We start from the raw sequence: 18,766 nt of genomic DNA on the forward strand, positions 1-18,766 counted from the left end.
GTGTGGTGTGTTCTCACCTCCCTGCTGGGGTGAGCACTAAACAAGAGCCTGCTGCAGCAACTGCAGCAGGTAAGTATAGATAGGACTGGAAATGAAGCTCCGTCCTGCGATTATGACCTTAGGATGTGCACTGAAAAAAAGCAGAGTAGCACCTGCTGGGGTGTGCAACCAAAGAAGGACCAGACCACAGACCAGGCTGAAAAGGCCCCTGGCTAGGGACACGGCACAAAACTCACCATGACTATAGTGACCCAAATATAACCTTATACAATGGTAAGAAGATGACTGTTTATGGGTATAGCAGGCCACAGAGGATGGGAGAATAGGAGTCTGCCTCCCTACTAGACTGTGATGGAGGCGAGTTGAAGAAGCTGTTCATCCTGAAACATTGAAAGGGCTGCTGTAGAGCGTGAGAGGACAGGGAGTCTCCAAGTCTCCAAAGTACCAAGAAGAGCTGGGTCCCTGAGAGGGGAAGAGACAGTAGGGTTAGCGCTGCCAGTTCTGGAGAGGAGCCAAGGGGCTGGTCCGTGCATCAGTCACTGGGGACACTAGGACAGCAAGAGTAATGCCCGTGTGACAGCTGCATGTATAGAGGGGACCCTGAGCTAAGACACTTGAGGACTAGAGGCCTAGATAGACTATATGTAGTTAATGAACGGTTTCTCTAAGTGAGAACCAATATGCATAATGTGTCTTTAAGAGACTGTAAATAGTCACAGTTGTTAAGCTGTATTCCAGTGCATCTATTGTGAATGATCCCTACTGGAGCAAAACAGACAGCCCCTTTAAGGCCCTGAATCCACGATGAATGTGTCACATGCATATTTTGTTGGGGATTTCGTGGTGCATTTGCCATGGAGTTCACCCCATGCAATGCAAAGTATGCAATCTGAAGTCAAAACCTGCAATTTTTTTTCTCACTATATAACGAACATGTTGCAGATTATGCATTGTAATGTAAATTGCAGCAGGTTTTTGGTGCAGGATCTGAAACACGAATCCATAGCTTCTTCGCCACATCTGGACTCCGCCTTAGACTGCACTCTGTTAAGACGTCTCTTATGGTTAAACTCCAACTTGGTCTGTGAGGGGAAGTCTTGAGGATTGAGACTTAAAGGGGTATTCCCACCTGAGACAATGGGGCTATATAGCTAGGATATGCCCCCACTGTCTGATAGGTCCGGGTTCCACCTCTGGGACCCACACTTACACTGAGAACGGAGCGAGGAAGGTGGTGGCCACCACCAAGCACTCTCCCTGTAGTAGTGAATGGGGGCGCACTGCGCTTGCACGCCCACAGCTCTCATTCATTTCTATGGGGCCAATGGAAATAGCCGAGCCAGCGCTCAGCTATTTTCGGTGGTCCCATAGAAATGAATAGAGGGCGGCTTCATATGCGCAGTGCTCCCATCACCACTTTCAGGGCTCAGTTCTCGGTTTAGGTGGTGCCCACAGCTATCAGACAATGGGGGCATATCCTAGCGATATGCCCCCATTGTCTGAGATGGGAAAACCCCTTTAAGGCCCCTTTCATGCGAGTTTTCCGCACGGGTTCAATGCGTGACGTGAACGCATAGCACCTGAACTCAATCCTGACCCATTCATTTCAATGGGTCTGTGTACATGGGCGTTTTTTCACGCATCAGTTCTGCGTTGCGTGAAAAACACAGCATGTTCTATTTTCTACGTTTTTCACGCAGCCCTGGCCCCATAGAAGTGAATGGGGCTTCAGTGAAAAACACATCGCATCCTGAACGCAATTGCAGACAAAACTGACTGAACTTGCTTGCAAAATGGTGCGATTTTCACTGAACGCATCCTGAACGCATCCGGACCTAATCCGTCACGCTCGTGTGAAAGAGACCTAAAGGGTTTTTCTGGAAAAAAATATAATTTAAAACACACAGGGTTAAAAGTAAAAAAATAAGCCATACTGACCCTCACCGATTCCCTGCCACTGCTCTTCTGACACTGGTCACTTTTTTTTTTCCCCGTTGAAATTTTTTTTATTGATTTTTTTAGAGAATATAAAATTACAAACAGTATAGTAAGAATGCAACGGTCCATGACATAAGAACCAAACATTGAAACCTCGTATAGTAAGAACAATAAAGGTACAAAAGAAAAGGAAGTGAACGTTTCTCCGTATCTATAAAGGTATCGTAGACTTGAGATTGTCCCAAGGTTGCCAGGATTTCAGGAAATTATTTGCCGTGCATCTCTGAAGTGCCACCGAATATTCCAGGGATCATATGTCCTCTATCCAAGTATAGAGTTTGGAGTTTGTGGGGGGATGGAGATCCTCCAGTACAGTGCTATCAAACATTTAGCTGCAGTTAGCATGTGGAGGAGCAGCCTGGCACCCAGACCCCTAATTGACGACGGAACTACATTCAGGAGGAGTGTCAGAGGGTCTCTCTAGGAATATGGATATCCAAAATGTTTTGTAGGAATCGAGCTACCCTTGTCCAGTACGGCTTTATAATTGGGCAGGACCAGAAGAAATAGAACAGAGAAGTTTTCGGTTGGGAGCACCGCCAGCAAAGGTCTGTGTGGTACCAGAACGTTAGAATCTTCAGTTGGTTCTCCCTGTAAGTCACTGAAGAAGAGCTAGAGTGTGCTCTATTCCATATGGTCTGCCAAGTCTCCGGAGGGAGCTCCCTCTGCAACTAGTCCTCCCATCTCCTCATGTATGCATGTTTATACCCCGCTGGGAAATCTGAAGCAGATAGGACCCGGTATATATCAGAAATGAGGCATTTGGAGGAGGGGCTCCGGGTGCAGACCCGTTCAAACTGAGAGAGAGCGCTGGGAGTATTTTATGATATTGAAACCGCAGTGTAATGAACCAGCGGGTGTGTACCTACTGTGCCACTGACTAGCAATACTCTGGAGGGGCGTAACTAAGCAACACCAGGTCTTCACTACCACCTCTAGTGGTGAGGATAGACTTGAGCCATGGTAGTTTCCAGGGTCGACTCCAGAGCGTAAACCGAGTCAGTGGCAGCTGGTCCAGCAGACCAGAAGTTACCAACAATGGTACCAGCAGAGTCAGACAGTGATACAGGTACAGATTCCACAGACAGGCAAGGCAGAATACAACAATGTAAACCTAGGCGGAACTATACAAACGGGCAGATGGTAAGATCCCTTGGGTCAGCAGCAAGGAGCTACATCTAGAACGGAACAGGACAAACTGACCCCAAGCCCCACAGCTCACAGGGACTTAAAGCTGCATAACGAGGCACCTGAGAAGCTCCACCCAGCCACAGAATAGAGAAGTTAACCTCAACAGAACCAGAGTCCAGAACAGACCAAAACAGACAGACTGCAGCACAGGCCATTTCCCCTGGCAACCGGCATACACGGAGACACCCGCAGCCAGTACGCCAGAGCACAACCAACCCTTGAAACTGCAGACAGACTGACACGAGGATAGCAACATCCACAGGCGAGTCCACTGACCCCGCAGCTAGCACGCAGTCCCAAGCAACCAGCCTGCACAGGAATTCAGCCTGCAGCCAGTACGCAAGGGTGCATGCAGCCAGCCTACACGGAAAGTGTCACAATGAACCGCACTGTGACAGTCAGCCAGGGAAAATTCAGCCTGTAGTTCCTCAAATGTTAAAAGCCTAGCTGAGAGAAGATCTTTCAGGTCGACAATTCTGTAGAGCCCTGCAGCCCTCCCCGGTCCAACCAACTCAACCCCCGAACTCTCCGGTAAATGAGGGGGGGGGGGGGGGGGGGTTAAAAGAAAAGTAGTAAAAGGGGAGCTCAGGGTGGCTAAGTTATATCTAATCCTGTTCAGGAACCAAACCTCCCTTGTGAACAGCATGGGGCCCAATAGCTTAGAGGCGGAGATAAAGGGAGGGGAACCCCAGGTCATGGTACCCGGGTGGATCAGTGCCAGCCACAGACGCTCAACCTCAGTCCATCGGTTATATGAATGCAGCCTAGACAAGGAGACAATGTGCCTCAGGTGCTTAGCTAGGTAATAGGAGGCCATACCTCTATGGTAGAATCTATGACGTTTATAGTTCCATACAAAGTTGGCAAAAGCAGACTGTATAGAGCGGAGGACTGTGGCAGGCACCCTCACCGGGAGGGTTTCAAACAGGTATAGAAACTTAGGGAGTATGGATATTCTTATGGCCGCTATGTGACCCAGTAGGGAAATCGAGAGCGTTTTCCATTTAGTAAAAAGGCCATTTTTTTCCGTTAGCAGCGACGGAAAGTTGGCTTTGTAGAGGGAAGAGTAACTGGGCGTGAGTTGGATCCCTAAGTACTTAATAGAATGAGTACGCGAGGTGTAAGTAAACCTGCTATGAAGAAGGCTGAGTCTATTAGGGGAGATGTTGATTGGCAAGGCTTTGCACTTCGATATATTAAGCTTATAGCCAGACAGCACACTATATTGATCCAACATAGTTAGGGAGGGAAATAAAAGGATTGGTACGGGTGAGTAAGATATCGGCAGCGAAGAGGGAAATAGAAAATGACTTATCTTTGACCGGTATACCTTGGATGCCGGGGCTATTACGTATTAGGGCCGCTAAGGGTTCAATGCTAAGAACATATAAAAGGGGGGAGAGGGGGTACCCTTGTCTTGTCCCATTATAAATCAGGAGAGAGGAGGAATGGGCATGCGGTAACCGAATCACCGCTTTTGGGGAGGAGTACAGACCCATCAGGGCAGCTAGGAATGGGCCCTTAAATCCAAAATGATGCAGTGTCCGGAAAAAAACGTTCCAGTTCAGGAGGTCGAACGCCCTTTCTGCGTCTAAACTTAGCAGTACGATGGCCCGTCTGGTGTTATCACCTGCCTGGCGGAAGCGAACAAAGCCAACCTGATCTTTCTGAATTAAATGTGGGAGCCAGCAATTCAGCCGGTTTGCTAGCAATTTTGTAAATATCTTCAGATCCGAGTTCAATAAGCTAATGGGTCGGTAGCTGGAGCAATCCGCGGGGTCCTTACCAGGTTTGGGAATGACCGTTATATAAGAGCCCAGAATTGTGTCGGGTATTTTCTTGCCCTTCAGAAATCCGTAAAATAATTTGACCATATGAGGTAGTAATAAGTCCCCAAACGTCTTAAAATATTTATAAGCAAGCCTGTCGGGGGCCCAGGAGACTTCCCATTGGGTAAATCAGAAATAGTCTCCTTAATCTCCTCAATGGTGATGGCTTGGTTAAGATGAGTCAGGGCCTCTGTTGTCAGAGTAGGAAGATGGCATTGAGACAAAAACTCATCTAATAGTGCATTTCGGGTCGTTTCATCTGCAGGGAGAGTGGAATGAAGGGAGTATAGACCTGAATAATATACTGTAAGTGGAAAAGGTTAGCTATGGAGGTGGGGTGGTGCTGGAGCACGCCTCTATGGTCTCGAATTGGATGCAGAGTAGTAGCGGTCAGCCAATCACTAGTTGAGGGGAGTCAATGTTATGGCCGCAGATGATTGGCAGAGTGGATCTTTTCTCTCATTTCCACCCGAAACAAAGAAGCAGCAGGGACCGGATTGGAGTCTGAAGGAGCTTAAATTTTATTTTTATCCCTTTCTGGCCCATGTTTTTTAAATTTAATTTCCACGAAAAACCCATAATGATATTTGGCAGAGATGTTCATAACAACCAATCGGATTCCAGACACTTATAAATATATCAGCTGCAATCTGATTGGTTGGAATGGACAACGCCGATTATTTCCTTTGCGCCAATTTTGACGTTTCCTCCATTTATTTTTTGGTACATAGCTCATCTGGAGAGGAGGACAAATGGGAACAACCACCTTCTGATCCCAAGATTTGCTCTTCTGGTGGCAGCACACAATATTTATCACCCGGGCTAAAATAAACTTCCCTGTCAACTATTTTAGGGTGCAAAATATTGGGGTAGGGCAGCCGATCTGCACAGTCATAACTACTGTGTGTCCATTGTGTATCTGCCTCTTGATGTATATTGCTGGCTTGTCTTAATTTAATACAGACATGACCTCAGTCGGAGCGTGAATGCGTAGAGCGTCTACCATTATACTTTTTAATTAGCTCGACTCCTGGCTTATAAACGGCTCATTTATCTTTATAAGCTGCTATTAATTTGTTACATTAAAAAAATAATCACCGGCAAGTGGAGAATATCTGTCTTTAAAGTGCGTCCTGACAGCAATAAAAGTTTTACCAGATAGAATTTTTTCACTCCAGCCAGTATAAGTATAGCATTATATTATATATGGACTAGAGACTGAGCGAACCAATTCTGAACGAATCGGATTCGTTATGAATAAAATAAATCAATTCTGCTGCCATTTTACTGAGAAAATCGGCGGGAAAATTGGCAGGGAGGATAAAGATAGAGGATCACATGATCTTCGGAGGAAGGGTGGCTTTCCCTAACTGGCTTAAAGGCTGACAGACAGGCTGTGAACCATGGCAGGTCCTACAGTCTCTAGGCTTCCTAAAAAGCCAAAATAGGAAGTTTATGTATGAACAAAAATTTCTGCAATCGTCAAAATCCTGCACCACCTCATTTTTTCTGTACATGAACAGCCAGCCTGATTTATTTATTTTAAATCTCAAGTTTCTACAGTTCATAAGTGTTTTACAGGCTTATTTCCAGCACCACCGGCATACATTTTGCTACAAATGCTGCGCAGTCGGCTGCAGCTTTTTCTAAAATCCTGTTTCAATTTTGCTACTGTTTATAATTAAGTACTTCAGCGCCTTTCAGTGTGCCTTGCTTAATTACCCAAAAAACTTTAGCAATTTTGCTACCATGTATAATTAAGCAGTTCATTTCCCCACTGTGTTCATAGCAGGACGTGTTCAACTGGACCTCTGTTAGTTACTGAAAAAACTGTTTTAATTTAGCTACTGTTTTTAATTGGGCATTTCAGCACATTATAGTGCATTAATATAGCAGTGTCATTCAACACAGTGTAAAATGTCAATACCAGGGTATAAGTTTTACATCTTCTTGTATATAGTGATATGGACCATGCTGGTATAACCTGGGCATCTCCTGTATATAATTATATATGTATAGCTGGTACAGTATAAGTTATACATCTTCTGTATGTAGTGATATGGACCATGCTGGTATAACCTGGGCATCTCCTGTATATAATTATATATGTACAGCTGGTATAAGTTATACATCTTCTTGTATATAGTGATATGGAGCATGCTGGTATAACCTGGGCATCTCCTGTATATAATTATATATGTACAGCTGGTATAAGTTATACATCTTCTTGTATATAGTGGTATGGACCATGCTGGTATAACCTGTGTATCTCCTGTATATAATTATATATGTACAGCTGGTATAAGTTATACATCTTCTTGTATATAGTGATATGGACCATGCTGGTATAACCTGGGCATCTCCTCCTGTATATAATTATATATGTACAGCTGGTATAAGTTATACATCTTCTTGTATATAGTGGTATGGACCATGCTGGTATAACCTGGGCATCTCCTGTATATAATTATATATGTACAGCTGGTATAAGTTATACATCTTCTTGTATATAGTGATATGGAGCATGCTGGCATAACCTGGGTATCTCCTGTATATAATTATATATGTACAGCTGGTATAAGTTATACATCTTCTGTATATAGTGATATGGAGCATGCTGGTATAACCTGGGCATCTCCTGTATATAATTATATATGTACAGCTGGTATAAGTTATACATCCTCTTGTATATAGTGATATGGACCATGCTGGTATAACCTGGGCATCTCCTGTATATAATTATATATGTACGGCTGGTATAAGTTATACATCTTCTGTATGTAGTGATATGGACCATGCTGGTATAACCAGGGTATCTCCTGTATATAATTATATATGTACAGCTGGTATAAGTTATACATCTTCTGTATGTAGTGATATGGAGCATACTGGTATAACCTGGGCATCTCCTGTATATAATTATATATGTACGGCTGGTATAAGTTATACATCTTCTGTATGTAGTGATATGGAGCATGCTGGTATAACCTGGGCATCTCCTGTATATAATTATACATGTACAGCTGGTATAAGTTATACATCTTCTTGTATATAGTGATATGGACCATGCTGGTATAACCTGGGTATCTCCTGTATATAATTATACATGTACAGCTGGTATAAGTTATACATCTTCTTGTATATAGTGATATGGACCATGCTGGTATAACCTGGGCATCTCCTGTATATAATGATATATGTACAGCTGGTATAAGTTATATATCTTCTTGTATATAGTGATATGGACCATGCTGGTATAACCTGGGTATCTCCTGTATATAATTATATATGTACAGCTGGTATAAGTTATACATTTTCTTGTATACAGTGATATGGAGCATGCTGGTATAACCTGGGTATCTCCTGTGTATAATTATATATGTACAGCTGGTATAAGTTATACATCTTCTTGTATATAGTGATATGGAGCATGCTGGTATAACCTGTGTATCTCCTGTATATAATTATATTTGTGGTCCTGGCTGCGGCGCGAAGCCTGTGGAGTGTGACTGAACCTAATCTAGCTACAGTGGCTGGTGGTGTGCCTGTTGCCACGTGACGAGGGTAGGCCAAATAAAGGGGGCATACCCTATGGGAGATGTAAAGAGAAGGGTCGGGAGGGAGGGGCGAGAGAGGACGTGCACCCGGTGAGCTGGGCGGCTTGGGCTTAAGAAGCCCCCTACGCCCCTCCCACAAAAGCAGGCTGGATTCAGCCTGCTGCATTTGTGGTCCTGGCTGCGGCGCGAAGCCTGTGGAGTGTGACTGAACCTAATCTAGCTACAGTGGCTGGTGGTGTGCCTGTTGCCACGTGACGAGGGTAGGCCAAATAAAGGGGGCAAAATACGAGTAGGAAAGGTGTAAGGAGCGACTCTTTATTGTGAAAGATGGTACTACAGAACTAAGTCAGAGAAAGCCGCAGCGATTTCGGCTTTCGGGTGCGGGATGTATCGTGAGAAGCAAGAGGACTTCCAGCGGCCCATCTTACGGATGATATGGGCCGGGACCCCATGTTTGGAGGCGGCGGAGGCGGCTCCGATCCGGAATGAATGGCCCGTGATGGCCTGGGGGTTGAACCCAAACCCGGACGCGAGGCTGCGAATGTGTTTGACAAACTGCGAGGACGTGAGAGGTCGTGACGGGAAAGGAAGGAGAGGGCTGGCGGGAGCCCGATTGCCCAGTGTGGTGAGTAACCCGTTGAGGACGGCCACGGGACACCAGGAGTTGGAAGTCGGGAAGTATTCTATGTGCACTGGGGGCCCGATTTGTGAGGTTTTGGAGACTGGCAAGGTGAAGGTGAAACGCTCGCGACTACGGGTGAGTTGGTTTAGCGCCGGGCCTGAGTTGTGAGGAGAGGTGCCGGTGAATTCCCCGGGCCGGAGAAAGCCGTAGAAGCTTAGGTAGAGGGCGGCTTTGAGAATGCAGCTTCTGAAAGGGCCAAAAGGACTGCCGTCTAGGGAGGATGAGAGTTTCCTGAACAGGTCCCCTGAGACGGGTTGCCTGGCGGGTCCGGATTTGTGAGAGCATTTTTGAATACCCCGCAGTGTGGCTTTGATGGCGTGGGAAGAAAAGATAGGGTTGCTGTCTGGCTGACGGATCATGAGGTGATGCTGGACTCCTGACAGATACGATCTGATGGTGCTGAAGGAGAGGTGTAGGTCCTTGTGGCAGTATGCCAGTAAAGCCATGATGAAAGCGGTTTCGCTTACGTTGCCCCTGGGGTGAAGGTGACGAAATACCTCGAAAGCTTTCCAACCCGACTGGTAGTTCCTTGTGGAGTTTTCGGACAGGGACTTGCGGATGAGAGTATGAGCCATGACTAGGTGCCTGTCTAGTCCAGGATCAGAGAGCCGAAGTCCGGGGGTGGAATCCCGATTCTGTCGGCTTGAGGCATGACCTGGAAGAAGAGAGTCAGGTTTAAGCGAGACAAGGCATCTGCTGCGACGTTCCTGATACCCTGGATGTGGGTGCAAGAAACATGGAAATTGAACTTGAGGGCAAGCCAGGTGAGTTTGCGTAGGAAGCGCATGACTTTGGGTGAACTGGATCTGCCTTTGGAGATGATGTCGACGACCGTGTGGTTGTCGGTGAAAAAACGCACGGGCATGTTGCTCCATACTTTGCCCCAGACTTGAGCTGCTGCCACGATGGGGTACAATTCAAGGAGAGGAGAGGACTGGATGGCTTGAGGGTCTGAGAGGATCTGGGAGGGCCAGGAATCAGCGAACCACTGGTGGCCGAATAAGGCGCCGAACCCGACGGATGCTGCTGCGTCAGAGTACACGGTCGGGCAGGTGGGGCTCCAGTGAGGGACGAACATGGAGATGCCATTCCATGCTGACAGAAAGACCCTCCACATGTCCAGGTCGGCCAGGGCTTCCCGGTCCAGTTGGATCAGCGAGTCCTGGGTTGAGGCTGTGGGTAACAACTGGAGGAGTCTTGCTGTGAAGGATCGTCCCTGCGGCATGATGCGGGTTGCAAAGTTGAGAGAACCCAACAGTGACTGCAGGTCGCCCTTGGACATGGTTCTGGAACCGATGTGAGCAGAAATGAATGACTGGAGCCTGACTAGTTTGTCCTCTGGGAGTCTGGCTTCCATTCTGCAGGTATCGAGCGTGATACCCAAGAAGGTGAGGACCGTGCTAGGGCCGTCAACCTTTGATGGCGCCACTGGGACCTGTAAGGCGGAAAAAATGCAGAGGAGGCTTTCCAACCTGTCGGGCACATGGTTTGGGTTCTCGACCAGTAAGAAATCGTCCAGGTAGTGTATGACTCTGGGACAGTTGCCGTGGTTTACCAGGATCCAATGGAGGGCCTGGGCGAACTGATCAAAGAGCCAGGGGCTGCTCTTTGACCCGAACGTGAGGCGGGTGGCAAAGTAATACTGGTCCCTCCATTTGATCCCGTGAAACCTCCAGAGGAGGGGCTGGATTGGTAGGAGCTTGAAAGCGTCCGAAATGTCCGCTTTTGAGAGCCAAGCCCCTGCCCCTACCTGTAGGATGAGTTGGATGGCTTCGTCCAGGGAAGAATAGCGCATGGAGTATTCTTCTGATGGTATCAACGAGTTGAGGCTCGGGGTGCTGGATGCATGAGGCGCTGACAAATCATATATTAGTCGGTTTTTATTGGAATTTTTGCTGCGGACCAACCCAATGGGGCTCACCCTGTAGACTTGGAAGGGAGGGGTGGGAAAAGGCCCTATGATGAAACCCTTCTGCAGCTCGACCTGCAGAAGGGAATCCACCGAGGCCGGGTCCGTCATGGCTGACATGAGATTGGGGGTCTCCCAGGAATCCCGAGGCAGGGTGACCAGGCCGGTGTGGAAGCCTGATGAAAAACCGGAATGCAGGAATTGGACGAAGGCGGGATCGTGGTGGGTATTGAGGAGGGAGATGAGAAGGGGGACATTAATGTCGGTCAGTCAGCTTTTGGCCGAGCGCTGGGAGCAGGTGGACTGGGGGTGGGCCCGGAAGCAGGTGGAACAAATGTGGAGCGCCTTACATTTGCTATAGTTGCAGAAGCTGGAGTTGAAGTTGTTGCACAACTGGTTTTTTCCCAGGTACACGATGGGGCGACCCAATTTGTCCAGGAGCGGACCCGGTTTCTGGGGGGCCGAAGTGCTCGGCTGCTGTTTTGGCAGGGGGGAGGCGTGGGAGCTTGGGCACCAATCGGAGGCGTGCAGGACTGACTGGCAGAAGGAGCAAAAAGGAGACCTGAGACCTGCAAAGTGTCTGCAGAATAGCTCCATGTCGAGGGAGGCCCAGTTGGTGATATGCTGGAACTGGGCGAGGGCTGCAGCTGCCTTCGCCGAAAATGACCGGTGATAGTCGTAATATGCAAATCCTCCGTATTTGTGCCCAAGCTCCGTGACCCTGTATAAATATGCGTCCAGCTCCTCTCTTCTGGCTGGGTGTGCTGCGCAGATGATGTCGCGGTAGAGGCTGAACGCAAGCACGAACTCTGGGATGGAGAGTTTTTTGTTCAACCTCGCGTCTTTGGCCTTCAGGACTACGGACACGTCCCCGCAAGCGATGGTCCGGTTTTACACCGTGTCGTGCGTGGAGATGAGGACCGCAGCCAGGTTCACGTCCTTGCCTGCGAGAATGTCCCTGCGCAGGTTTTCGGGGACGAAAAAGGAGGGGGCTATTTCGGGCGGCCCAGACAACCTACCTGAGGAAGATGGCTGGGAAGTGGAAGGACCAGGGGCGGGACTGGAGGGTGCGGCAGGTGAAGCGTCCCTGCTTTCGACTGCCTGGAGCCTGGTGTTCATGTCACAGATGGAACTGGACAAATTGTTTATCGTGGCGTGTAGCTGCGTTAGTGACAGCTGTATGGTCGACATGGGGATCTGCTCCGTGGACCCTGTGGATGGCTCAGGAAACAATAGGTGATATAATTCGGCCTTTCGGGCTGTGGCCGAATGGCGGATTCCTCGCTTGTCCAGCTCGGCAATCATCTTGGGGATGGTCCAAGTCCGGTAAGAAGAGCGACTTGCCCGTTCCGATACCGCAGACTCCACGATCGATAGAGCGTCCTCGATGTCGGACACGTGGGACATGTTGGAGCTGAAACGAAGAGGGGAAAGGAAAGCTGGAGGGGGAAGCGAGGTGGGTGCGGGTGGTATTACAGAGAGAAGCGCGTGGCGGGACGGAGGTGCCCAGCGTCGGGGCGAGGCCGGAGGACGCGAGGTCCCCTTACTGGGCGTGGTTTATAACCTTACCTTAAGATGCTGGAGCTGTTAATGCCGTGAACAGAGGGGACGGAAGCGACCTGGCGAAGCCGAGATTATCCCTGGTTCACCTGAAAAGAACAGTATATGATGCCACGATTGGCTGTGCCGGGCGGCCGGAATAGTGAATCGTGGTCGCTACTTACCTGGACGACCAAAAAAAAGGGGGGCCAAAGGATTCCAAGGGAGCACTCACGGAGTAGCTTAGTCACCTGAAAGGACAAGACCGAACGTGTTGATTTAAGGAAAGCGCAACTGGTGCGAGACCAGAGGTTTCCTGGCATTTGACCGGGCCGGAGCCGGGGGATGGCGCGTGACTGCTGCAGCGGCGAGCCAAGAAGTGGAAAAACACGTGGGTAGGATTGCGTCCTTGCGGAACCGATGGGGTTGTAGCGAGGGGACGCTGAGAGAATTGTGAGCCCGGCGATCCTGGGAGGACGGGTTGAGGGGCGGTTCAGGGCGTACCTGTGAAGAAGACTGTTGGGACAAAGTGGGGCCTGGGCGTACCCGGCCCGGGGGTAGGTGTGGGAATGCGAGGTGGGCGTACCACCTTGAAGACACCTGGGTTGCGTGACCCGAGCAGAAAACAAAGAGAGAGATAGGACACGGCCAGGCGATGTCGGATGGAAACAGGCCTTGCCTGTGAACTTTTTTTTTTTTTTTTTTAAGAGAGCGGAAAGAGATGAGAAGAGAGCAGGGCGTTCCTGCGGACAAAAAAGTAGTGGAGGGTGGACGGGTTGGGAAACATGAATTTTTTTTTTGGTTACCCGGACGTGACCACCCGAAGAAGGATGACGCTGGTCACCTGGCGGGTGCTGGGCTGGTGGACCCCCCGAGCCGCCGGGCCCCCCCCCCCACCCGGCCGCGGGCGACGCTCGGCGGGGAGGGGACCGGACCAGCGCAAAGGGGAAGGCCAGCCCGCGCGGGGAAATGCCCCAGTGGTGGTGGGTGTGCGAACCGGTGTTTAGGGAAGGGGGGGGGCAAAAGTGGGAGGGACAGATGCCGAGCGAAGACCGTACTGTCCCTCCCCCGATGCGGGTGCCAGGGATGATGGAAGGTGGATAGTGGGGGGGGGGGGGTTGTGCGTTTTTTAGACATGGATGGCCATGTGAAGGCGGTGTTTGGTGATGTACTGTTTTTTTTTTTTTGTTTTTTTTCCTCCTTCCTCCCTGGCCCCCTGCCGCGGCCGGGAGCGGGGTACCGGCCTGGGCAGGGTGACAGGAGGAAGTGGGGGTGGCGGGGGCCTGGGCAGGGGCACGCCAGGCAGCAAGCTGGGCTGTCTTCCAGGCCCCCCCCCCCTTTTCCCCCCCAGACGCTCGTGGATATCCGTGCATCCCCGAGCGGTGGGAGCGAGAGGAGGACGAGCCGGGGCCAGAGAAGGAAGCGCCTGCTCCTGCCGACTTCCGGGACGCCGCGCCGCGGTCACGTGATGCGCTCCAGGTTGGAGCGCAAGCCGGCGAGACGGAAGCGGCAGGAGAGGAGGCAAGTGACCGGGCGGGGTGCGGAGGAGACTGGCGGCGGGGCGACGGGCAGGAGCTGAGGAGGGTGGGGGACGGGGATGAGGTTACCGGAGGGGGGATTTACCTTGGAGTTGGCGGTTCTGGCGTGCAGAAACCGCTGCACGTGCAGGCAGCTTTCGGGCCGTAAATGCAAGTGACGGGTGCAGCTCCTCCTACCAGCGTCAGGCGAGAGAGGACGTGCACCCGGTGAGCTGGGCGGCTTGGGCTTAAGAAGCCCCCTACGCCCCTCCCACAAAAGCAGGCTGGATTCAGCCTGCTGCATATGTACAGCTGGTATAAGTTATATATCTTCTGGTATATAGTGATATGGACCATGCTGATATAACCTGGGTATCTCCTGTATATAATTATATATGTACAGCTGGTATAAGTTATACATCTTCCTGTATATAGTGATATGGACTATGCTGGTATAACCTGGGCATCTCCTGTATATAATTATATATGTACAGCTGATATAACCTGGGTATCTCCTGTATATAATTATATATGTACAGCTGGTATAAGTTATACATCTTCTTGTATATAGTGGTATGGACCATGCTGGTATAACCTGTGTATCTCCTGTATATAATTATATATGTACAGCTGGTATAAGTTATATATCTTCTGGTATATAGTGATATGGACCATGCTGATATAACCTGGGTATCTCCTGTATATAATTATATATGTACAGCTGGTATAAGTTATACATCTTCTTGTATACAGTGATATGGAGCATGCTGGTATAACCTGGGCATCTCCTGTATATAATTATATATGTATAGCTGGTATAAGTTATACATCTTCTTGTATATAGTGATATGGACCATGCTGGTATAACCTGGGTATCTCCTGTATATAATTATATATGTACAGCTGGTATAAGTTATACATCTTCTTGTATACAATGATATGGAGCATGCTGGTATAACCTGGGCATCTCCTGTATATAATTATACATGTACAGCTGGTATAAGTTATACATCTTCTTGTATATAGTGATATGGACCATGCTGGTATAACCTGGGCATCTCCTGTATATAATTATATATGTACAGCTGGTATAAGTTATACATCTTCTTGTATATAGTGATATGGAGCATGCTGGTATAACCTGGGTATCTCCTGTATATAATTATACATGTACAGCTGGTATAAGTTATACATCTTCTTGTATATAGTGATATGGACCATGCTGGTATAACCTGGGCATCTCCTGTATATAATTATATATGTACAGCTGGTATAACCTGGGTATCTCCTGTATATAATTATATATGTACAGCTGGTTTAAGTTATACATCTTCTTGTATATAGTGATATGGAGCATGCTGGTATAACCTGGGCATCTCCTGTATATAATTATATATGTACAGCTGGTATAAGTTATACATCTTCTTGTATATAGTGATATGGAGCATGCTGGCATAACCTGGGTATCTCCTGTATATAATTATATATGTACAGCTGGTATAAGTTATACATCCTCTTGTATATAGTGATATGGACCATGCTGGTATAACCTCGGCATCTCCTGTATATAATTATATATGTACAGCTGATATAACCTGGGTATCTCCTGTATATAATTATATATGTACGGCTGGTATAAGTTATACATCTTCTGTATGTAGTGATATGGACCATGCTGGTATAACCTGGTTATATACTGTATATAATTATATATGTACAGCTGGTATAAGTTATACATCTTCTGTATGTAGTGATATGGAGCATGCTGGTATAACCTGGGTATCTCCTGTATATAATTATATATGTACAGCTGGTATAAGTTATACATCTTCTGTATATAGTGATATGGAGCATGCCGGTATAACCTGGGTATCTCCTGTATATAATTATATATGTACAGCTGGTATAACCTGGGTATCTCCTGTATATAATTATATATGTACAGCTGGTATAAGTTATACATCTTCTTGTATATAGTGATATGGAGCATGCTGGTATAACCTGTGTATCTCCTGTATATAATTATATATGTACAGCTGGTATAAGTTATATATCTTCTGGTATATAGTGATATGGACCATGCTGATATAACCTGGGTATCTCCTGTATATAATTATATATGTACAGCTGGTATAAGTTATAAATCTTCTTGTATACAGTGATATAGACAATGCTGGTATAACCTGTGTATCTCCTGTATATAATTATATATGTACAGCTGGTATAAGTTATATATCTTCTGGTATATAGTGATATGGACCATGCTGATATAACCTGGGTATCTCCTGTATATAATTATATATGTACAGCTGGTATAAGTTATACATCTTCTTGTATACAGTGATATGGAGCATGCTGGTATAACCTGGGCATCTCCTGTATATAATTATATATGTATAGCTGGTATAAGTTATACATCTTCTTGTATATAGTGATATGGACCATGCTGGTATAACCTGGGTATCTCCTGTATATAATTATATATGTACAGCTGGTATAAGTTATACATCTTCTTGTATACAATGATATGGAGCATACTGGTATAACCTGGGCATCTCCTGTATATAATTATACATGTACAGCTGGTATAAGTTATACATCTTCTTGTATATAGTGATATGGACCATGCTGGTATAACCTGGGCATCTCCTGTATATAATTATATATGTACAGCTGGTATAAGTTATACATCTTCTTGTATATAGTGATATGGAGCATGCTGGTATAACCTGGGCATCTCCTGTATATAATTCTATATGTACAGCTGGTATAAGTTATACATCTTCTTGTATACAGTGATATGGAGCATACTGGTATAACCTGGGCATCTCCTGTATATAATTATATATGTACAGCTGGTATAAGTTATACATCTTCTTGTATATAGTGATATGGACCATGCTGGTATAACCTGGGCATCTCCTCCTGTATATAATTATACATGTACAGCTGGTATAAGTTATACATCTTCTTGTATATAGTGGTATGGACCATGCTGATATAACCTGGGCATCTCCTGTATATAATTATATATGTACAGCTGGTATAAGTTATACATCTTATTGTATATAGTGATATGGACCATGCTGGTATAACCTGGGCATCTCCTGTATATAATTATATATGTACAGCTGGTATAAGTTATACATCTTCTTGTATATAGTGATATGGACCATGCTGGTATAACCTGGGCATCTCCTGTATATAATTATATATGTACAGCTGGTATAAGTTATACATCTTCTTGTATATAGTGATATGGACCATGCTGGTATAACCTGGGCATCTCCTCCTGTATATAATTATACATGTACAGCTGGTATAAGTTATACATCTTCTTGTATATAGTGATATGGACCATGCTGGTATAACCTGGGCATCTCCTGTATATAATTATATATGTACAGCTGGTATAAGTTATATATCTTCTGGTATATAGTGATATGGACCATGCTGATATAACCTGGGTATCTCCTGTATATAATTATATATGTACAGCTGGTATAAGTTATACATCTTCTTGTATATAGTGATATGGACCATGCTGGTATAACCTGGGGATCTCCTGTATATAATTATATATGTACAGCTGGTATAAGTGATACATCTTCTTGTATATAGTGATATGGAGCATGCTGGTATAACCTGGGCATCTCCTGTATATAATTATATATGTATAGCTGGTATAAGTTATACATCTTCTTGTATATAGTGATATAGACCATGCTGGTATAACCTGGGTATCTCCTGTATATAATTATATATGTACAGCTGGTATAAGTTATACATCTTCTTGTATACAGTGATATGGAGCATACTGGTATAACCTGGGCATCTCCTGTATATAATTATACATGTACAGCTGGTATAAGTTATACATCTTCTTGTATATAGTGATATGGACCATGCTGGTATAACCTGGGTATCTCCTGTATATAATTATACATGTACAGCTGGTATAAGTTATACATCTTCTTGTATATAGTGATATGGACCATGCTGGTATAACCTGGGCATCTCCTGTATATAATTATATATGTACAGCTGGTATAACCTGGGTATCTCCTGTATATAATTATATATGTACAGCTGGTTTAAGTTATACATCTTCTTGTATATAGTGATATGGAGCATGCTGGTATAACCTGGGTATCTCCTGTATATAATTATATATGTACAGCTGGTATAAGTTATACATCTTCTTGTATACAGTGATATGGAGCATACTTGTATAATCTGGGTATCTCCTGTATATAATTATATATGTACAGCTGGTATAAGTTATACATCTTCTTGTATATAGTGATATGGACCATGCTGGTATAACCTGGGCATCTCCTGTATATAATTATATATGTACAGCTGGTATAAGTTATACATCTTCTTGTATATAGTGATATGGACCATGCTGGTATAACCTGGGCATCTCCTGTATATAATTATATATGTACAGCTGGTATAAGTTATACATCTTCTTGTATATAGTGATATGGACCATGCTGGTATAACCTGGGCATCTCCTGTATATAATTATATATGTACAG

Source organism: Bufo bufo, chromosome 5, assembly GCF_905171765.1.
Source record: "Bufo bufo chromosome 5, aBufBuf1.1, whole genome shotgun sequence".
Lineage (NCBI taxonomy): Eukaryota > Metazoa > Chordata > Amphibia > Anura > Bufonidae > Bufo > Bufo bufo.